General features: G+C 41.6%; 1 protein-coding gene across 1 annotated transcript in view; it reads right to left on the bottom strand.

The window, feature by feature from the left end:
* The window catches only part of LOC308104633 (zinc finger MIZ domain-containing protein 1-like), a 227,223-nt gene that overhangs the window by 108,743 nt on the left and 94,480 nt on the right, over positions 1-24,000 (bottom strand). Inside the window, exon 3 of the mRNA XM_080455085.1 lies at positions 12,565-12,625. The gene's annotated coding sequence lies outside the window, so the exon portion shown is untranslated. The remainder of the gene's footprint in view (positions 1-12,564; positions 12,626-24,000) is intronic.

Below are 24,000 nucleotides of genomic sequence, written 5' to 3'. Positions count from 1 at the left end.
CCTTGTGGGACTGGAAGCTTGGCAACTAATAAAACACTATTTGCTCCACCTGCAGTGAGATACAGTTAGCTTAGCATTTTGCTACATGAAGGAAACACATCAGTTAAAGCTGCAATCCGGAAACTTATTTTTGTGAATAAGACATTATTTTTGACCTTTCTGTAAGGTAGAGTATGTTAATGCAACATATAACTAGTACATCTGCAGTGGTCAGAGGTGGCTTTCCCTGCTCTTCTGTCGAGCAGTGAAGTACTCACACGTTTTTCTACTTAAGTGAAAGTATCAATACTGAAAAGTAGAAATACTCTGTTGCAGGTAAAATTCCAGTATTCAAAATGTACTTGAGTACAAGTACAAAAGTATTGGCATCAAAATATACTTAAAGTACCAAAAGTAAAAGTACTCATTGTGCAGAATGTCCCATTTCACAAGTTCAAAAATCTTTTGAAAAATAATAATCATAATCTACAAAGTAACTAGTAACTAAAGCTGTCAAATAATTGTAGTGGAGTAAAAAGCTTGAGCGGAGCTTTCCCAGTTTTAATGGGACAAAACAGACAACCAGTTAAAGAAAATAGCTTTTATGAAATATCCAAGACCATTAGGGTTTCATGGACGATGCTTCTGAACAACCATTTACAAGTCCAATTTACTGTACGCAAAAAAAAAGAACATGCTATTCTATTGCTAGTTTGATCCATCCTAATACTCTTTCATCTTGTAAATAATGCCTGAAATCAGCTGTGGCGACTGAGAACTTTAATCCATACATCATGCCCAAAAATAGCGACGCTAGGGTGTGTGTGGTTAATATGCACACCTCCAGGTTTTGCCTCGTTAAAGACACTTTTAACAAGCCCTTTGAAATTAGCACCCAGTGTGTTCCATTCTGGTCACCTTCTCTCAATTCTTATGGTCTAAATTGGTAGACTGTACTGTAGCCGTAGCCGCGCTATAGGACTCCGTTGGCGCTCCCACTAAGGTCCACAGCATCCCTCAGAGAGGTGATGGGAGCTGGACAGGTGAACGTAAACAATGCAGACTGCAGTCACATTTTAAGAGAAAGAGAGAGAGAGAGAGAGAGAGAGAGAGAGAGAGAGAGAGAGAGGGAGAGCGAGATCACAATGAATATACATTTTTGAAGAACCCATTAATTCTACAAATGCCTTCTAAACCAGTAGTTCTGGTTTCACTTTCAAGATTTTTCAAAAATGTAAAGAAAAATGAAAAATAGCAGATGTACAAGCTCGCAGCGGTGGCACGAAGTGACACGCTGTGAGCTTGTATACAGTATCTGCTATTTTTGAATAGTCAAACGCAAAAATGTAAAGTGCCACAGATGCTTTAATAGAAATAATACCGTGACTTTATGCTGCCAAGTATTTGGGGGCCCACTAGCAATATCCTCACAGTCCACTGGTGGGCCCCGGCCCCACAGGTTGGAAGCGCCGGTATATTACACACACACACACACACACCCCAACACACTCACGCACACACACACACGCACGCACTTCATCAGAAAAGAGAAAAAGAAAAAAAAGGGGAAGTGAGTGCTGTGAGAAGCGGAAAAGCTGAGAAATTCCATGTCGTCCTGTTTCAGCCCCTCTGCAAAGTGCTGAAGCATCAGCAATTACAGGCTGGCTGGGTCATGAATCTCTCTCTCTCTCCCTCTCTCTCTCTCTCTCTCTCTCTCTGCAGTGGTCTGCTGCTCTCTGCTCTCTGTGTGAGACTGCAGAACACTGCACACACACATACGGATGGCCCCAGTCACCTGGCTATAGCCACACACACTCACGCGTGTGCGTGTGTTTACTATACTTGTGAGGGTGTTGACCATTTATGATGACGATTTTCTGAATGCCATTTAACCCATTATAAGACCATGAGGCCGATTCTAAAAGATGTCTGATTTCTGTTTCTATATCGGTGGTGCTCAAACTTTTTTATATGTATTTGGCCGCGGACCCCACATCTAAAAAAAAATAATTCCAGGGACCTCCAAAAGCAAAGATTTGAGTGAAAAATGTTCACTTAAAACATATATATATATATATATATTCAAAGATTTGCACAAATGTTTGATTTTTCAGAAATAGCAGATCTACAAGCTCATAGCGTGACACGAAGTGACGCGCTATGAGCTTGTACAGTATATCTGCTATTTTTGAGTAGCCAACGCTATTGTAATTAAAAGGTTGAAAATCACTGAACCTGAACACACCATGGTCAACGGCTACCATTAACCATAGCATCTGTGTAAATCACACACACACACAGACACACGCACACGCACACGCACACGCACACGCACACGCACACACACAATGTACTTAAAGTACCAAAAGTAAAAGTACTAAAATGTTTGAAAACAGCAGATCTACAAGCTCACGATGCGACGCGGTGTGAGCTTGTAGATCTGCTATTTTCAAATAGCCTAGGTATAAAATAGGGCTAAAGTGGTTAATGTAAGTTTTATAATGTAATATATCTATATCTGCAAAGTTTTCAAATGTAGTGGAGTAAAAGTTCAATATTTGTCTCTGTGGTGTAGTGGAGTAGAAGTAAACGTATAGAAAATTGGAAATACTCCAGTAAAGTAAAAGTACCTCAAAATTGTACTCAAGTACAGTACTTGAGTACATGTACTTAGTTACTTTACACCACTGTGTGCATGCATATTTGTGTGTGTGTGTGTGTGTGTGTGTGTGTGTGTGTGTGTGTGTGTGTGTGTGTGTGTGTGTGTGTGTGTGTGTGTGTGTGTGCGACGTGCGTGCGTGCGCACGCGGGACATACACCGAGATCCGACTGCAAAGTGCTGAACATATAATTAGCTGATCCGGTAGAAAGCAGAGATAGGCAGTCACTTAATTAAAATGATTAATTAAGGGCAATAAAAAATAACTTTTTCTTTCAAAACTGCTGTCTATAATTACAAGTGACTCCCTCCTCTCCCAGGCAGAAGGCTTCAATATCTGAGCGAGCGTGTGCGTGTGTGTGTGTGTGCGTGCGTGTGTGTGTGCGTGCGAGCGTGTGTGTACGAGACAGAGAGAAGTCAGTTTCTCTGGCTCATTCAGCGTTAGGATCCTCGGCTAATGAGATTAGTCAATAATGGATTGAAAGCAAGCTGCCTCCCTTCCCAACACAATGGCCAGAGAGGCTGGGTGTGCGTGTGTGTGTGTGTGTGTGTGTGTGTGTGTGTGTGTGTGTGTGGGGGTGTGTGTGTGTGTGTGTGGGGGGTGTAAAGTAACAACAAAGTACATTTACTCAAGTACTGCACTTAAGTACAATTTTGAGGTACTTTCACTTTACTGGATATTTCCAATTTTCAATACTAATAATAATCTCTGAGGCAAATATAAAATTATAAAACATACATTAACCACTTCAGCCCTATTTTATACATAGGCTATTTGACAATAGCCGATCTACACGCTCTGAGCTTGTAGATCTGCTATTTTTCTATTTTATGTTAGTACTTTTACTTTCGGTACTTTAAGTATATTTTGATGCCAATACTTTTGTACTTTTACTCAAGTAACATTTTGAACACAGGCCTTTTACTTGTAACAGAGTGTTTCTACATTGCAGTATTGATACTTTTACTCGAGTACTTTTCCCACCACTGGGGTGTGTGCGTGTGTGCGTGTGCGTGTGCGTGCGTGTGCGTGTGTGTGTGTGTGTGTGTGTGTGTGTGCGCATGCACGGAGGCTGCCCTGTCAGTGACACAGCACACATGTACACAAACATTGCACGTGCGCGCACACACACTCACTCGCCAGTGCGTGGCGCTTGCAGCCAAACAACCCGAGCCACCTCTTTAACATACAAATTGTGTTATAATATTGAATGCCATCTGTTTTGAGACGGCGCTCAGTTGCCTGGACCCGTCCAGATGACTGCAGATGATTTCTTGGGATTTAAATTCAAATTGGAGTCCCTCTATGTCTGTCGACGACGGAGAGAAACATGGATGGTGTGCAAACGTCACGCTGGGACCTGGAGTGCTATGCGGTGGTTATGATCAGTTTCATATGAATCGCACCTCTATGAATCGCAGTCTCTCTATCATTGGCAGGTGGAAGAAGTACTCAGATTCTTTTTTAAAAAAAAACTATGTTGCTATAATATCAGTGGTTCTCAAACTATTCCATGTCAAGGACCACCCAAAATGCTATGCATTTGGGCCGTGGACCCTCATCTCAAAATATTTTGTTCCAGGGACCCCCCCCCAGAAGCAAAGATTTGAGTTACAAATGTTGGCTTTAAAAAATATATATATTCAAAGATTTGCACAATGTTCACGATTTCTCTAAAATAGCAGATCTACAAGCTCATAGCGCTGCACTCGGTGCCGCGCTATGAGCTTGTAGATCTGCTATTTTTGAATAGCCAAAGAAATCAAAAAATTACACAGAGATGCGTTCGCGGTCAAGTAAAGTTCCCGGTTAAGTAAAAGTAGCAATGCCACAAGAGAAAAAGTAAAAGTAAAAGTACACGGTATTGGCGTCAATATATACTTTCACAACGCGCACACAACGCACAATGGGTAAGCTGTATGTATATATATTTTTTTAAATACCCAATCTACAAGCTCACACAGCATTGCAACACGGTGTGTGCGTTGTGACTGCCAATTATTTTGAAAACTTAAAACTGCAAAATGTTATCGATAATGACATGCCCAAAAAGACCAATATGTATCAGTCTGGCTCTAATAAACATAAACCTTGCACATTTTGACGGGTATCCTTTGCAGAGAAACTAATATTCAGGAAAGAAGGATCAAGTTTTAATTTCCCCAAAAAAAGGTCCACCTTGCCAACAGCAACAGCTCCATGTTCAAAGGAGGACCAGTCTGTTTCAAGAAGGAGACACAGCCCTTTCCTTTCCTCCCCCCCTCCCCGCCCCCAAGAAAACACACTGCTGTCCACTGCAAGTGTGCAACTCTTTGATCTGTCCTCACTGCTGGCAGCAGTGGATCTACGCTTTAAACAAAAGAAAAACAACCAGAAATGATTCATATTCAATCATGTAATGTCTGGACATCCTAACTGTTACCACTCCCTTACGCAACACACTCTGCTATGTTAACCCTTTAAGACCGGGAACGCATCTTTGTCATCTTTCTTTGGCTATTCAAAAATAGCAGATCTACAAGCTCATAGCGCATGCCACGCTATGAGCTTGTAGATCTGCTATTTTTGAAAAATATTGAAAATTTGCGCAAATCTTCGAATATATGATATATGTTTTTTACTCCAATCTGTGCTTTTGGGGTCCCTGGAACAACATACTTTGAGATGGGGGTCCGCGGCCAAATACATATCATTTTGGGGGTCCTTGACCTGGAAAAGTTGGAGCACCACTGATATAGCAACATAGCAACACAGGATTTAGAAGACATTTGTAGAATATATATTCAAAGATTTGAACAAATTTTCACGATTCAAAAGAAAATAGCAGATCTTCAAGCTCATAGCGAGGTCTACGAGCTCACAACCCGTGAGCTTGTGGATCTGCTATTTCCGCTGCTATTTTCCACCTATATTGACATATCCAACGGTTGAAAGTAGTTAATTGTACCATTGAAAGTGTTTAAAGAGTTAACTGAAACACTGTGTATTGTGTGGACTTTGTAGTAATGTCAGTAATCTAGGAATTTGCATGTTTATATTATGCTGTTGCACATTCACACATCACTCTGGATAGGAAAGTTGGCGTAACGCCTCAAACGCAAACATACAAATCATCGCTGTCGATGTGGAAACCTTGTATGTAAAAAAAAAACGTTCCTTTTTATTATTATCAAAAGATAAGTTAAATAGTGAAAATAGCTGATTGGTAACTAAGCAGGTTTCTGAACTCTCCGTGGCCCGCCAATGAGACACTCAGTGAGTAAACGTGAATTGTAAAGGAATAGTTCACCCCCAAAATGACTTTTTTTTCTCTATCCATTAGTCACCGCATGGAGACAAAAGTCATTTTAAGGGTGAACTATCCCTTTAAAATGAGCATGAGTGAGGACCAATTATATGACGATAAGGTCGGAAAATGGCTGCTCCTTTAGCATGCAGTAACTATATAATACATACATGTATTTACATTTTTGCCTATAATGATATGCACCAAAAATCTAAATCTGCGCCACGCCTCTGAGGTGTGTGTGTGTGTGTGTACGGCAGGCAGGCAGTACCCACGAGGGCTGGGGTCAGCGGCCATTGCAACCAGAAGGTCAACCCTTCTGGTAATTTGTTTAGCTCCCCTCCATCACTGTCCAAACACCAAGGCATTGTATCAGCTAAACCAATTACTATCTGACATGAATCACAGAGTATTGGAGGTCCCCACGCGACCACCACCGACTCTCCCCTCCGTTATTATTAGAAATGTCTTATTCCCCTCTCGCGGAAAAAGGCACCTTGTCCCCCCCCCCCCTGTCCCCCCCTGTCCCCCTCTGGTTCGCCCCGGAGCGTCGCATTTAACCCATTAAGACCGGGGAACTCATCCGTGTCATTTTAAGATTTATTTGGGCTATTCAAAAATAGCAGATATACAAGCTCATAGCGCGGCACAGTGCCGCGCTATGAGCTTGTATATCTGCTATTTTTGAAAAATCGTGCACAATGTGTGCAAATCTATTTTAAAGCGAACATTTGTCAAATATTTCATTATAGCAGCTACAGTATACAAGCTGATATACAAGCAGATATACAAGCTCATAGCGCGGCACTACGCTATGAGCTTGTAGATCTGCTGTTTTGGGGCAAATCATGAAAATTTGACCCCCCAGAAGCTAAGATTTGAGTTACAAATGTTCGCTTTAAAAATATATATAATTTCAAAGATTTACACGAATCTTCACGATTTTTCAAAAATAGTAGATCTACAAGCTCATAGCGCGGCACTCGCGCTATGAGCTTGTAGATCTGCTATTTTTGAATAGCCACAAAGAAATCTAAAAAAATGACACAGATGCGTTCCCGGCTTTAATGGGTTAATGCTTATCAGCAGCCCAAAGTGAGTCATTTTACCTGCAATGAGGCAATTCTGTGTGGGATTTTTTAAAGGTAATTTAACCTATATTTAGACATGGAAATGAATTAAGCACCAGCAACCCCCCCTCTTTTCTCTCGCTCTCATAAACGGCGGTCAAAACGGATAGCTTCCCCCTGCTTAGTATGCAGCATGGAATCCTCTAGGGTGGGACGCCATGCTGTGTGTGGAGAGACAATCTGCATTTTGATTGGTGCGCGCATCCAAGTTTCTGCCCCCCCCCGCTCTTATAGCCACTTAAAGGGACACTTCACCCATTTCATCCAAAACCTTTATCTTCGTATAATTGGTCCTCCTCGCTATTTGATCATTATTTTGATGGCACCCGTTTCTGTCTACTCATTCACTCTGCCGTCTCATTGGGTGAGCCCTTGTGGACAGTTCAGAAACCATGCCTGCCAATGACATCATCCATTGGGGATTCCTTCATAAGCTAATAAGAGAAATTTACAGCCTTTCTTCTTCCTGGAAAGTTAGCGTGGTGAATGAGAAGCTCATTGTTCTTCAATAAAAATAAAAATAACATTGAAATCCTGTTTGACCAAACCTGCCTACCGATGATGTGATGTCACTGGTAGGCAGGTTCCTGAATGGTCCACAGCCCCGTCCTCTTGAGATCTACAAGCTCACAGCACATGTTTTAAAAAAAATTGTCAACATATATTTTGACAAATCTTAAAAAAACATTGTGTAAAAAGTGTAAAAAATGTTTCGCCTATAATGACGTGCCCGAAATAGGGCAGGCTTTAAAAAGGTGACGATGTGGAAAATGGCACGTACAGACAGTGTTGCCAGATTCTATGAGAGAAACAAGCAACCAGGTCTAGGAAAACAAGCCCCAAAAAAGCTCACACCACCTCGCGATGCGATGCGTTGTGAGCTAGTAGATCTGCTATTTTCAAATCAAATCTTGGGGGGAAATTATAATAAGCAGACCTGAGTAAGTATAGCGTTACTGTATTCACTTCCATAGCGCTACACAATGATACATACTGATTCCCCTGCGTGATTCATCTCATTTCATTAAAAGCTGCCAGCTTGTGGACACAACATACTGATAGGAAACTGATGGTTTGTTTACAACCGCACACTGCTGTTTGGCCAACATGGAAATGCCAGCGCTAATAAAGCTCTCAGACAGACAGAGAGAGAGAGCCATTTGTACCATCTCACCATTAAGGAGCCACTTTGCTCCTCTTAAGCCCAGAGATTATCGACCGTTTGGAATTTCAAGGAACCCCCCCCCCCCCCCAGTTTGGTATGGATTAGGCCCACGGACCCCCCATTTGATACCATTTAAAATAAACCTCTGGAAACCCCCCCAATCTACACTGTAAAAACCTCAGTGTTTATTTAAAGGGATAGTTCACACAAAAAAAATCTTTTTCAATTCATGGATATACATTTCTGAATTTGATGACCAGCGGACCGTTAGGCAGCGTTTCCGGTAGGAGACACAAAGGAGACACTTTGTGTCTCCTACCGGAACCGCCGTCAAATTATTGGTTTAGGAATGCGGACAAAAACTAAAAAAATATCCATGAATTCAAGTCTCCATGGGGTGACTAATCGATAGGAAATTTTTGGGGGTGAACTATCCCTTTAACTTTGAGAGCGTACAAATGGAACCAAACGGCGGGTCCGTTTTGCATGTACGCTCTCAAGAGTTACAGACCCGTGAAGCATCCGTTTCGACCCCCCTGGTGGTCCCCAAGCCAGACGTTGAGAACCCCCCCCCCCCCCACACACACCCGTTCTTTTTCCTCCACTCTGGCCTCACAGCCCCGGCTTCAGCCTCTGATGGCGGTAACCATGGAAACTGCCTTCATTCACCACTTGCAAATAATGAAGACAATGTGTTTTCCATTTAGATGAGGAGCCTTTTTTTCTTTTTTTTCTCTCTTTCTGTTGAAGGAAGCGATACGGAGCGTCCATCTTAACCGTTTCATTAAGAGAGTCTCAATGGTAGCGTTTTCCTTCTTCTGTGACACGTTCACTGTACAACAGTTACAGTTCTCTCAGACATTGTCATGTCAAGGACCGCCAGAATTGATTATGTTACTTAGCCGTGTCAATAACATATCCATAACATATCATTCCATTATTATCTTTTTCACAATTCTTTCAAGAATTGTCAAAGCAATGTCAACATTTTCAACGCAAGGTGCAATATATAGCCAAAGACTTTTGCACAAATGTTCACGTTTTTTTCAAAAATAGCAGATCTATGTTACTTAGCCATGTCAATAACATATCCATAACATATTATTCCATTATTATCTTTCACATTTCTTTCAAGATTTTTCAAAGCAATGTCAACATTTTCGACGCAAGGTGTTTGCTTTAAAAAACATATATATCCAAAGATTTGATGATTTTTCAAAAATAGCAGATCTACAAGCTCATAGCGCGGCACTAGGTGCCGCGCTATGAGCTTGTATATCTGCTATTTTTGAATAGCCAAAGAAATGTAAAGCAAGCTTGCAGATCGTGGCTATTTCTGAAGTATAAAATAGGGTTAACGCGATTAGAGTGTCAATAAACTGATTGTGATGCTATGACTAATTTTGCTGGGGGACCCCCTGGAAACCCCGCAAAGGACCCCTGGGCTGGGGGCCCCCCCGGACCCTACTTTCAGGTCCACTGCGGTAGAATTGGACGTGAGTCAGTATGAAGTTGTGTAATCCAATATCGTGTTCAACAAGCAATGTTTTTATTATTATCATTATTTTGTATTATTATTATTCCTCTTGTTCTAGTCTAGGTCTCTGTAGAATACAGATGTTACCTGAAACATAATTAAAAGAACAGAAATATCACCTCAAGCTACACATTTACTATCTTGATCGCACAACAAAGGGGATTATCCACAACTATAAAAATAACATTATGCAAATGCCATTCATATCCTGAACACACATACACAGTGGCAGCAACACACTCGATCGCACATAGCACACCTAACACACATTCTATTTAAGCTCTTAAACCATACACTTTGTTGATCTGCTATTTTCGCCAAATGTTTGCCTATTTCTGCCAAATGTTCGCCCTTTTTTTCAGGCCAAATGTACGCCTATTATTACATGCTAAGAATAGGGAAGCTAGGGTTAATCTTTTTAAACACATGACACACACAGACACTTCACATACTAAGGCTGCACACACACACACAATCATATGCACACATCAATGTACACAATAAATCTAAAGTGTATTATCTTTTGAGCAAGTAAAAGTCCTGTATTCAAAATGTTACTTGAGTAAAAGAACTAAAGTATTTGCATCAAAATATACTTACAGTACCAAAGTAAAAACACAAAATATAAAAGAATTGCTGATCTAAAAGCTCTCAACGCGTTGTGAGCTTGTAGATGGGCTATTTCTGAATAGCCAAAGTATAGAATAAGGCTAAGTGGTTAATGCACGTTAATAAGCTACATCTGCAAAGTGACAAGTAACTAAAGCTGTCAAATAATCGCAGTGGAGTTTAAAAAGTACAAATTTGGCTCTGAGATGTTGTGGAGTAGAACTTTCACATGGAACTCTCAATGGAAATACTCAAGTAAAAGTACCTAAAAATTGTACTTTAAGTGCAGTACTTGAGTAAATGTACTTACACTTCCAATAGTTGCGTGCACACATGCAGTACAATGGAAAGAATGGAAGGAGTGAGAAGCGGGACAGAAATCTACGGGGTCTCCTTTCCACTGTTTACAGAGCAGAGAGTGAAAAAGTCCCTGCAAAGCGGCAGCTAGGCAGCTTTCCAGGACAAAATTAATTCAAGGAGGTTTTTTTACAAATCACCAGACAGGAAACATGGTGTTGTTCCTACTTCCACTCTCCTCCACAGCCCAGTAAACATTCAGCTTCAGTTTGTTGTGCCGTTGGCTCACGAGGAAAAAGCACAACAGAAAAAGCACCAGACAGTTTTTTGCGCCTAATTCCTTGATGACAACAGTTTGTCTTTGCAAAACGGGTAGGAGTTTTTCTACACAGGGCAGCCTTTGAAGCCCTGCTAATACCTCCTGTTTTTTTTTTTTGCACAAAAGCCTATCACTGCTGCGTTCGGGGAGAAACCTTGCATCTCCACATTTCAGGGTTTTATGTTTTTTCATAAATTAATGCTAATGATGACTACTTCGTCGTCCAAGAAATGTCGCACAAAAAAAGTGAGGATTGCCGATGTACAAGCTCACAACACGCTGCATCGTGACAAAAGTTACAGTCTGACTGTGGGTTTTTAATAAATATTGAACCAAGCAAAAGTATTAATAAGAGTTTGTGACACAGGTCTACTCCCCCCCCCGCATGATATGGTTCTATAGCGAAATTCGTACCAAGCCCCACCCTGCCGCCTTGCGATAGGCTGAACACAAAAACGAGAAAACAAGGACTCCGCCCCACAGAGACAGTGGGAGTGTTGTCACAATCTAATACAGCCCAAAACCCTAATTCTCTAACTGTTCTGGTGGCGTGCCTCGCTACGCATTGGTCTGCCGACCGCAACCTCCCGTGATCGAATCCCACTACCGTAAATCATGTTTTGAGGTGAGCGTTTGCCCCAACTGCCACTCAAAGTGACTAATATAGCCAATCACGGCGCGTCTTTTCCGGGTCTTGCCCGGAAGTGGGTTGCATTTCACTATCACGCCCCTCCCCTCCCCTCATTTCCTAAAAAGTTTAAGTTTTGGACATACAAGGTTTCCCTCCCACAGCGACGCTACAGAAAGGTTATTGACTGTGGGACTGCTGATGTCAATAGAATTCATAAGGTATATTATCTTCAATCCTGCTGCTCTACCACGGAGCCCTGTGTGAACTTACAGTCTGGGGACTGTGTTCTCTTCCACATCCATCCACACACACGTCTATCCCCGACAACACAACACTAACCTTTAAGAAAACACCAACAATACCACTTCACACAGCAGGCTGTGTTGCAACAGCAGCAACTAGAAAAGGAACGCAGCGCGCTCCACCGCTCACTGTGCACACAGATTGATATCGCTGCTGTCGCCATAGAAACCTCGTATCTCCATCTGTCAACTTTTCTATGTTTTCTTTGGCAAAATTATGTCATGCAAAATGAGCACACACACACGCACACACACACGCACGCGTTTACACGCACACACACACACACACACACACACACACACAAACAGAGCTGACAAGTTGCAACAGTAGATCTGCAATTTTTTGCTCTTTTTGAAACATTTTGACAGTGAAAGTGGTTTAAAGGGCAAGACCACTTTGGTAGAGGTTTGGGTTGTGTCGTTACCTTGCCCTGATGTAACTCCAAAGGTAAACCAAAAATAATTTCTCCATTGACTAGAAATTGATAGAATTTAAAATATGCTCCTCGTTGACTTACATTGTACGGTTAAACAGCTCTCAAAGTCACTATTTTAGCACATAAACAAACATAAACAAAGTTGATTCAGACAATATAGAGCGTCACCAAACCCAGTACTGTTTGTTTTTATTATAAAAATGTTAACTTACGTTTGATTTGACTATTTGAAGATCTGGAACCGGATCCACGAATCCAGTCCGGGTTTTCTTCCTAATAAAAATGACAAAATCAACAGTAAGTTAACATTTTTATACAATTCAAAATACATACAGTATCATTTTGGGGGTTCTTCCTTGACATGAAACCGTTTGAGAACCACTGCATTGGAACACAGGTTACCCCTCCCCCCCCCCCTGAAAAGTAACAGTTTTTGGACATAGAAGCTTTCCGCCCGACAACAACGATATACACAAGAGATAAAACATTCTCATGACTCCTGAATCACGCTCAGCGTGACGCAGTTTGCTGCTATCTCTCTAACACGCCCCGACTGCAGCGCTGATAGCCATGGTTGAGCCACTCGTATCTACCTGCTCCCTATGAGAGTTTGTTCTTTTAAGAAAGAAAGAGAGAGTTTGTTCTTTAAGAAAGATAAACAAACTAACACCGCCGACGTTTGCAGCACGAGGGCACCTGGCGGTCTCCAGGTCTTCTGAGCTGTGGTGCCAGAAGTACTCAGATAATTCACCTAAGTAAAAGTAGAAATACTACAATACAAATATGCTCTGTCACAGGCAAAAGGCCTGTATTCAAAAGATTGCCATAACATGCTATATAGTTGTTAAAAAGTTACATAGTGCTGCTTTAATGTATGTTCTGTAATACTAATGTAAACCTACAAAGTAAGCAGTATGTGGTGGAGTAGAAGTGTATAAGTATTGAAACGCAAAGCAAAAGTACAGCAAAATTGTACTTTAATTGCAGTACTTGAGTAAATGTACTTCCACCACTACTTCTTCTTAGCCATGAGCCAACGACGTAGCAGCTTCAATGATAGCGTTGCAGGATTATGGCTAAATTAGATTTACAATGTTCCCTGTGCTGAACAACCTGAGCAGTGCATTTCCTGGAAGGCTGCAAAAGGTAGAAAATCCAATTGAGCTCATAGTCAGTCATTACATGCTGATTGTCAGGAGTAAGCACTGGGGATCGACCCGATGGGATTCTTTCAGGGCCGATACCGATTACTAGCAGTGGTGTAAAGTAACTAAGTACATTTACTTAGTTACCTTAATTGTACTTAAGTACTGCACTTAAGTACAATTTTGAGGTACTTTTACTTTACTGGATGGAGTATTTCCAATTTTCAGTACTTTTACTTCTACTCCACTACATCTCAGAGGCAAATATTGTGCTTTTACACCACTACAATTATTTGAAAACTTGAGTTACTAGTTACTTTGTAGATTTGGATTATTATTACAAAACATACATTAACCACTTCAGCCCTATACACATTTTGGCCATTTGAAAATAGCCGATCTACAAGCTCACAATGCGTCGCGATGCCACGCATTGTGAGCTTGTAGATCTGCTATTTTCAAATTATTTTTATACATTTGAAAACTTGTAAAATGAGACATTCCAGACTTTTACTTGTGACAGAGTATTTCTCCATTGCAGTATTGATACTTTTACTTAAGTAAAAAATGGAAGTACTTTTATCACCACTGATTATTAGTGATCAAGGAGACCGAAGGAATAACCGATATTAGGAGCAATATGCATTTCAAGTAAAAGTTTACATTTTGGTGTCATAATTTACAGTAACACAAACTCACACAGTAACAAAATGTCCTTTAAATGCATTAAATAATATGTTTCATCTTGAAAAAAACACAATATAAGTGCAGGGAGGCTCATAGCAGCATGTCTTCTTTTAAAATGAACAGACATTTTTAATACATAAAAATAATTAGCCAAATAGCTCCTCAAATGTTTTGTAGTGTCAAATGCAGCATTATAAAAGTGCGAGAAGCTCCCACTTTTTTCCCTCTTTAGCCCATAGCCAGTCATTAAATGCTGATTGTTAGGAGTAAGCACCAGGACTTTATTCTTTTATCTATTCTTTTATGGAGAGCTGTTCTAATTGGTATACTGTAGCTCAATACGCCGCATGTAATTTTAATGAGACAAGTCTTCTTGACAGAAAAGAGATGGTGGCATGACTGATGATGCGTTACATCTCAATTTGGCTTTTTTTTTTGTAATGTCTTTTCATGCACAATCTTTGTTATCTTTCGGTGAAGCTCGCAAACATAATATTGCATTAGCTTCTACCCGTTCGTGATTTTAAGGCACTAAATCAGTGGTTCTAAAAAAAATGATTCCAAGGGACCTCCATAAGACTTTTTTTGGTACCATTTGCACACTCTCAGAGTTATAGATCTATTAGCCCATTAAGACCGGGAAGGCATCTGTGTCATTTTTAGATCTGAGCTAAAAAGCATTATTTTAGACTTTGGCTATTTTTGAACGATCTTGAAAATTTGTGCAAATCTTTGAATAAATATTTTTTTAAACAACATTTATAACTCAAATCTATGCTACTGGGGGGTCCCTGGAACAAAAATATTTTGCTATGGGGGTCAGCAGCCAAATACATATCATTTTGGGTGGTCCTTGACATGAATAAAAGTTTGAGCACCACTGATATAGAAACATTTTCCGGAAACTTTAAGGATTTTAGAAGACATTTTGTGGCATCGGCGGCCTCAGGTCTAAATGGGTTAAGGTACATTTGGAACCCCGTCGAGGAACCCTGAGGGTCCCTGGACCCCACTTTGAGAAGGACTGCGCGGTGCACTAAAGACTAAATCAACGAGTCACTAGAGAAATCAACTCTCCTTAATGAGGGACATTGTGCTTTTTAGGATAACCCTGAACTCAGTACTCAGACACATATAAAAGGACACTTAATCTTAGCGCCAGATGACATTTTTAAGTCGTTAAATTTGTTACCTTGTAGCGGCTTTTTTTATGTAGTCTTTCTTATTCAACAGAAGAATTTAGCTAACAGTACACATCTTACAAGTTCACCGTTGCCTTTCAAAGTCACGGCCGCACACTGTATAAACACACGCGCACACACACACACGCACGCACGCACGCACGCACACACACACACACACAATACACCTGCACAGACGCAGTTAAAGCACTTTGGCGGTTGTGACACAAGAGGACACTCTATGGCTAAAGGTTAAAGAAAACACAAAAGTGGAGACTGCAGGAGAATTTTGATTAATGTACGCACACACTCACACTCACACACACACAAACAAACACTCACACACACTCTCACACACAAGTTTGTGTTACCATACTTGTGAGGACATCAAACTTTTTAAGACGCATAGAAAATAGCCAATCTACAAGCTCACAACGCGTCGCAGCGTAATGCGTTCTGAGCTTGAAGACCAGCTATTTATACAAGCTCATAGCGCGGCACTCGGTGCAGCGCTATGAGCTTGTAGATCTGCTATTTTTGAATAGCCAAATAAATCTTAAAATGACACGGATGCTTTTCCCGGTCTTATTGGGTTAAGCAGGGTTGGAGAGGCTTATTTTTCGGCAGTTATTCCCTTTTCAATGTCTAGACCCCTGGGAGATGGATTGCTGAGGTCCTATACCATCAGCTCCCTCCCAGTACTTTACCACAAGACTTACCACAACCACGCCATGATGCTCATATAGGCAGAGGGTTGACGGTTTGCCCCGCAATTGAACCCATGACCTTGTGGTCCAAACGGCGAGTGCTCTGTTGACTGAACTACCCTGACATGTCCCTGCACAACTAACTATAAAATGAGGAAAACTCTAACCCCAACCCCTAAACCTATAACCTCTAATTCAGGGGTCTTCAACGTTTTTCAGCCCAAGGACCCCCTAGCTGAGAGAGAGATGAAGTAGGGACCCCCCCACTACATATTGTTTAAAATAGATAGCTTCATCGACTTGTTCGACAGCACTGTCATCAGTGTTTAGGTTGGATTTTCAGACATTTAACCCATTAAGACCTGAAGCCGATTCGACATGTCTCCTAAAACGCAACAGTATTCTGAAGAACGTATGTTTCTATATCAGTGGTTCTCAATCTTTTTCATGTCGAGGACCCCCAAAACTATATGTATTTGGCCGCGGACCCCCATCTCAAAATATTTTGTTCCAGGGGGTCCCAGAAGCAAAGATTTGAGTAAAAATGTTCGCTTTAAAAAAATATATATTGAAAGATTTGCACACATTTTCAAGATTTTTCAAAAATAGCAGATCTACATGCTCATAGCGCGGCACTCGGTGCCGCGCTATGAGCTTGTATATCTGCTATTTTTGAATAGCCAAAGTGTAAAATTATCTAAAAATGACACAGATGCGTTTCAGGTCTCAATGGGTTAACCACAAAAACACTTGGCCATCACAAGTATAGTAATACAACCACACGCCACCACTCACGCACACACGCACACCCACACACACACCCTGGGAGGAAGGGGAAGAAAGCTGCTGCCATCCTCATAGAGACCACCAGGTGTGACCTATTCATTATTTACCAACATAGACAGGCTGAGCGCTGCGTATACTGCCTCTGCCTTTGTGGCAGGCGTCGTGTCACCGTCAGATGAGATAGGGCACCTTTGTAGGATAGACATCTTTGTTCGGCGTCCTGCCCTGCTCTGCTCTGCATCTCAATCTCAGAGGCAGTGGAGGCAGAAACGTTTTGCCTATTTTTTGTATTCGTTTCTTTTTTAAAGCGCTTGTCCTATGAGTAGAAATTGGGAGGTGAGGGGAGTGACATCATAAAAGGACGTTTATTCTGAAGCCAAAATGCAAGGTCGAGTTATATCTTGACCCATTCAATCCGGGAACATATTTCTGTCATTTTAAGATTTCTTTGGCTATTCAAAAATAGCAGATGTACAAGGTCATAGCCCGAGTACCGCGCTATGAGCTTGTTGTGCAAGTTGTGCAAATCTTTGAATATACGTTTTTTAAAAGTGAACATTTGTCAAATATTTTGTTCCAGGGACCCCCCAGAAGCAAAAGATTTGAGTTACAAAAAACAGCCTTACTGAGCATAATAGGCTCTCTTGAGCCCTCTTCCATTTTAGTGGTTCTCTAACATTTTAATTTCAAATCTGCATTAGGCCAGGGACCCCCATAAATTAAATTAACTCAACACTGAGAATGGTACGATTGGGTTCACAAAGATAAAAAAAAAAAAAAGGTTCCATATGTACACAGAGTTACAGACCCGTAAGGGTCCACTCTGGGGACCCCTAGGTGGGCCCCGGGCCAGCTGCTGAGAACCCTGTGGTTATGAGTTTTCAGTGTGCGAAGGAGATGGAGCTTCATTTCTTCTTCTTGTAACAGCCTAATGACTTTATAGTACCATCCTCACCCAGCCCCCACAACTTATTACCATATAAACACCTGTGTTATCAAAGCACCGCAAACAATTTCCTGGACAATTTAACAAAGATGCAACCGTTGATTTGATATGAGCCGTGGTGCGTGCACAAGCACTCGTCTGCGCGCACGCGCGTGCACGTGCGTGTGTGTGTGTGTGTGTGTACGCGCGCAACTTGAGAAATCTATTCTGTGTGTCTCTGTGCATGCATTTTTTTAAATATTCATTCCACACACTCTCAAATGTGTGTGCGTGCGTGCGTACGTCCGTGTGTATGTGTGTGTCGTGTGTGCGCGCCGTGCATGCATAACTTGAACCAACCAAAACATGGCTTTTGCTGGCCACTTTTCAAACCCATTTGCAAGTGGGAAAATACCTTAAATGGAGCCTGTTTTTGGATGTAGTGGGGGGTGAGGGGGACAAACCGTGTGTGTGTGTGTGTGTGTGTGTGTGTGTGTGTGTGTGTGTGTGTGTGTGTGTGTGTGTGCGTGTGCGTGTGCGTGTGCGTGTGAACAGAGTGTTCAGCATTTGCCATTATGCTTCATGCGATCTGGATCAAAACCCTGGCTGGGACTAACGAAAACGGAACACTTGCATAACATAAGAGCCCTGACGTTGCCCTGCAGAACTGACCTCCCCTCCCTCCCTCCCTCACACACACACACACACACACACGCACACACACACACACACACACACACACACGTTTGTATTACTATACTTGTGAGGACATCAGCGTTTTAGGACAGTGATTTTATGAATGCCATTTTGATCAAATGCCATTTTTAACCCTCACCCCTAAAAGCTGAAAACAGCTGATCTATATTGTACAAGCTCACAACAAAGGCGTTGTGCTGTGGACTTGTAGATCAGTTATTTTCGGTGCACATGAACACGCAAAGCATTTAAATCAGGCATACCCTAAACCGAACTTGTAAGTGCCTAATCCTATAACCACAACATTTAGGCCCTCACAAGTATAGTAATGCGCGCGCGCACGCGCACACGCACACACACACACACACACACACACACACACACACACACACACACACACACACACACACACTCCCTCTCTCTCTGACCCTCCACTCATTCTGTCCCTGCCCCTACTCTGACTTCTTGAAGTCTACTTTCTTTCCCGTTCTCCTCCCTCCTCCCTTTCCTCTGCGTCTGACTCCCTGACTCTCAGCCACAGGCCCTGGATTGTTCTGTTCTGCTCAAATACTGTACTTGAGTACAACTTTGAGGTACTCTTACTTTACTTGTGCACGTCACATCTGCATCTCAGAGGCAAATGTTGCTCTTCTTTACTCCACTACAATTATTTGACAGCTTTAGTCACTAGTTACTAACTAGTTCTAGCCAATACATAGAGTACATGAATCAACGAGTGACAAAGTGGCTATTTGAAAATAGCAGATCTACTGTACAGTACCGTATGTTTACTTTGGTACTGCAAGTATATTTTGATGCCAATACCTTTGTACTTTTACTCAAGTTTTTTTTTAAATACAGAACGTTTTACTTGTGAGAGAGTATGTTCTACTTTGTGGTATTGTTACTCTATAGGTTTACTCGAGTAAAAAATAGAAACTGAGAATACTTCTTCCAGCACCACTGACTGACTGACCCTCCCTTCCTCTCTCTCTCCCTGCCTCTCATACCACAGGCAGAGGATTGTTCAGTCTGGAGGCTTGGCAAGAGGGCTGTTGGATGGGAAAAGTGCAGGGGAGGGCAGCTTACGCTTCCTGACTCCCCCCCCCTCCCCACCTCCCACCTCCCCGAACCAGACAGTTAACCTTCACCGGGGGTGGGATGGGGGAGTGGGGTGTGTGTGTGTGTGTATGTGGAGGTGCACACAATGGCTCCTCGTGAGTGCAGTCATCACTGTGTGTACGGGGGGCAAGGCCGTCACCGAGCAGCCCGTGTTCCTGTGTGTCCGCTGACCCTGGCTTTATGTGTCGGCCCGGTCGACCACCGATCCCCACTTCACCAAACTTCACAGAGGCAACACACAAGCTCTTTACATGCTTTGGCAAGCTAAAGGCGTATAGGACGCTGAAGGCGCTGACATGGAACGTGTCAATGCAAAACACAAACACACACACAAGCCCTGCAGACTTTCTCGTACGCGGATAGAGGAAATTGCCCAATCTACAAGCTCCCAGATCTGACTATTAAAAAATACAATTCATACAATACAATTAAATGTTGTCTATAATGACATAATGCCCAAAATACAGACGGCAGTTTGAACGTGGTTTAAAAGGTGTGACTCATCGGTAGGGGTGCAAACTAATTGATGTTATTGATTACAAAAATAATAATAGATTTTAAGAAAAATTTAGATTTGTTATTTTCGTGCAACACTGTTGTATGACAGTGTTTAATCAGACTAATAGATTTAGTCAATTATTAAAAAAACGATTTGTTTTTGTTTTACGTTGATTCGTTGATATATAAAAAAGAAAACATATTATAAAAAACATACTTCTCGATTAATCGAAAAAGTAATCGACGGAATAAACGCTAATAGAATGATCGATGGTTGCAGCCCTGAAAAGGTGCGAGGCCTCCTCTGTGTATCATTGCTCCCGGATGTCAAAGTGATATTGAGCACATATCTGCCCATGCAACTCCCATAACAAACAACATGACATCCACCCACACCCACCACGGTGCAACATAAAAGGTGAATTCATCCCGCTGTGAACGTGACACAGATAAGGGGGCGGTGGGGGGGATGCAATGATATGCGATCTGAAGAGATAACACACAGAACAAGGGAGCTCTTTTGCCAAAAATAAGTAATTGCAGTCAATGGAGAGAGAGAGGGAATATTATGGAGAGAAATGGATTCTCGCTCTCTCTCCGTCCCTCTCTCTCTCTCTCTCTCTCCCCTTTTCATCGACAAAAAAACAAGCATGAACAAGGGTAGCCTAGGAGAAAATAAAGCATTGATTTTGCACACACGCTCGCCCTCCTCTCTCTCTCCGGCGAGAGAGAGAGGACTGGCTGGGCGATCGATAGGCTCAAGTAATACTCTGCACAAGTTTAATGCTTGAGCTGTACATCAGACGCAGACGAGCGCTTTTGTCTGGAAATTATTCCGTTTTTTATTACCTCGCTGTTTCTTTAACCCATTAAGACCGGGAACGCATCTGTGTCATTTTTTTTTATTTCTTTGGGCTATTAAAAAATGATCTGCTATTTTTGAAAAAATCTTGAAAATTTGAGCAAATCTTTGAAAATATATATATTTTTAAGCGAACATTTTTTAACTCAAATCTTTGCTTCTGGGGGGTCCCTGGAACAAAATATTTTGAGATAGGGGTCCGCGGAAATATACATATAATTTTGGGTTGTCCTTGATGTCCTTGACATGAAAAAGTTTGAGAACCACTGATATAGAAACATACGTTTTTCAAACGTTTTAGAAGACATTTGTAGAATCCCCAGAAGCAAAAATGACAAATTACAAATGTTTGCTTTACAAAAAAAAATATATATATTCAATGATTGGCATACATTTTCAGGATTTTTCTAAAAAATAGCAGATCTACAAGGTCATAGCGCGGCACCGAGTGCCGTGCTATGAGCTTGTAGATCTGCTATTTTTGAATAGCCCAAAGAAATTAAAAAATGACACACAGATGCGTTCCCGGTCTTAACGGGTTAATGCCAAAACAAAGGCAGCAACAACTCGCCCTGAAACACGAGCCCCCGCCACCTAATGCGAGGACAAGCTATATAGCCTTAGCGGACGTGCTAACAGTTATTGAAGGCGTCTGGCGGTGCAAGTGGAACACTGCCGTTGGTCAAGGGTTCAGCCTGATCAATGCGGGGGAAGTTGAGCGTAGCACAAGAAGCCCTGTGGGGCGGGCCAGTGGTAAAAGTAGCAATACAACGAGGCTCTGATCTTTGCTTTGCGACACGTTGTGAGCTTGCAGATCGAACAGCTGAAGTATAAACTACAGCTTAAAGGAGTAGTTCACCCAAAAAAATACTTATTTTCTATCAACTACACACCATATGAAGCCTTGAATTCATGGAGATTTTTAGTTTTTGTCACATTCCTGAGCCAATAATTTGATGATAATAATAAAGATGCTAAGGTATTCGGTAGGAGACACAAAGGACACTCTATACTGGAGAGACCACAGATTATCAAATTATTGGCTTAGGAAAAAACTAAAAAATCTCCATGAACTCATATGCTTCATGGGGTGTGTAATTGATAGAAAACAAGTCATTTTGGGGGTGAACTATCCCTTTAACCGGTTAATGTATGTTTTATAATAATAATCAAAATTCGCAAAGACACGTATGATTACAGTTTAAGAGTAAAAAGTACAATATTTGCCTCTGAGTACATGTATAATAAAACATCTAACAATGGAGATACTCAAGTAAAGTAAAATAACCTCAAAATTGTACTTTAGCACGGTACTTGAGTAAATATAATTAGTTACTTTCCACCACTGGGGACAAGCAGAGGAGGAGAGGGAGGGGGGAGGTCAGCCCGCAAGGAGCAAGGGGTCAGCTGGCCAACTACTGGCTAGCTGAAGAGATGACCTCCAGGCCAGGATCGCGACCTTTGCCACGGAGCAACTCCCGGAGACGCCGCAGAAACAGATACAGTCGCTCTCCACTGACCACCATCGATCTGCAAGCAGGCCTGCGGCCTCTAGGAGCACTGCTTCACAAACAGCGGGTTAGGACCCTTCCCAGTGAGCCATAGTCGGCTATTAGACCTCCATCTAAAACGGGGTTATAATTGGTCTAACAGTGAAAGTTTTTTAGACGTCTAGGCTTAGCCTGACGTCTAGAAAAGCCATCTAGGCTTAGCCTAGATGTTGATTAGCAGTTTTTTAAGCGTCTATATATAGACGTCTATATTACAGACGTCATTTCAACGGCTATAATATAGACGGTCTATAAATAGACGCGTAAAAAACAGCTAATAAACGTCTAGGCTAAGCCTAGACGTCTAAAAAACATTCACTGTTAGACCAATTATAACCCAGTTTTAGACTAGCCCTTAGACGTATTTTAGACGTCTAATAGCCCGAAAAATGCTCAGTGGGTTTTTTAGGACTCTTTTGTTTTTGCGGTGGGGGGGTTACCACTAACCCTAACCCCATAATTTTTATTTTGACTTAATAATTATTCCCAAGGGTTGAATTTTGTTTAATGTTTAATTCAAAAGATGTCCATACATTTAAAAAAAAATTAAACAAATACTGAAAATAGCTAATGTTCACAACACGTTGTGAAATTGTAGATCGGCTATTTTCCCTATTTTGAAATACGGCTTCATAATGTATATTTGTAAGCTTGGTTCGCGGTTGTGATGAGCTGACAGTTACATTGGCATCACTCTGCAGCTGAAGGGGTCAGTGTCATGGGCAGTCCAGTAGGGCGGCGGCGACTATCAATTATTCCATGAGATAACTTTTTGATTAATCAAATAATCTGGAAGCACGTTTTTTTTGGATGGGTTGTTTTATTCATTTTTATATATCAATGAATGGACCCCTATTTTATCATTCATCATGCAACAACAGTGTCGCACAAAAACAGCGGAAATAGCTGATGTAACAATGGCACGTTGTGACCTTCTAGATCTTGTAGATGTGAGCTTCTAGATCTTGTAGATGTGAGCTTCTAGATCTTGTAGATGTGAGCTTCTAGATCTTGTAGATGTGAGCTTCTAGATCTTGTAGATGTGAGCTTCTAGATCTTGTAGATGTGAGCTTCTAGATCTTGTAGATGTGAGCTTCTAGATCTTGTAGAGCTTGTATTCACTATTTTTTTTAAATTGTGAAAAAAGCGACAGTTCTGAATCTATTATTCATCTAAAAATCGATTATTTATTTCTTATTGGATTAAATAGATTAACTGCTGAAACCTCTACAATCCGCTGAACTTCCTAACGGCTGATATCTGATGCCGTCACTGAGAGGACAGAGAGAGGAAGTCTCCGGAGGACTTGGCTAATGAGCCAGAGGGATGAACAACCACGGCGTGGAATCCGAAAAGGGCCCATGCAGCCGTTTCCCCCCTCGCTGTACCCTGGAAGAAAAAAAAAACCTTCATTTCCTGAGTGCTACACTTTTTGCCTTTTTAGGTGCCTCCAAAAAAGGGTCAGAGAAGGAAAAAAAATGGCGCGCGC

The sequence above is a fragment of the Gymnoscopelus braueri genome, assembly GCF_963280865.1.
Source record: "Gymnoscopelus braueri genome assembly, chromosome: 17".
NCBI lineage: Eukaryota > Metazoa > Chordata > Actinopteri > Myctophiformes > Myctophidae > Gymnoscopelus > Gymnoscopelus braueri.
Note: the sequence above shows the minus strand (reverse complement) of the source record. Positions and strands in the feature narration are given on the sequence as shown.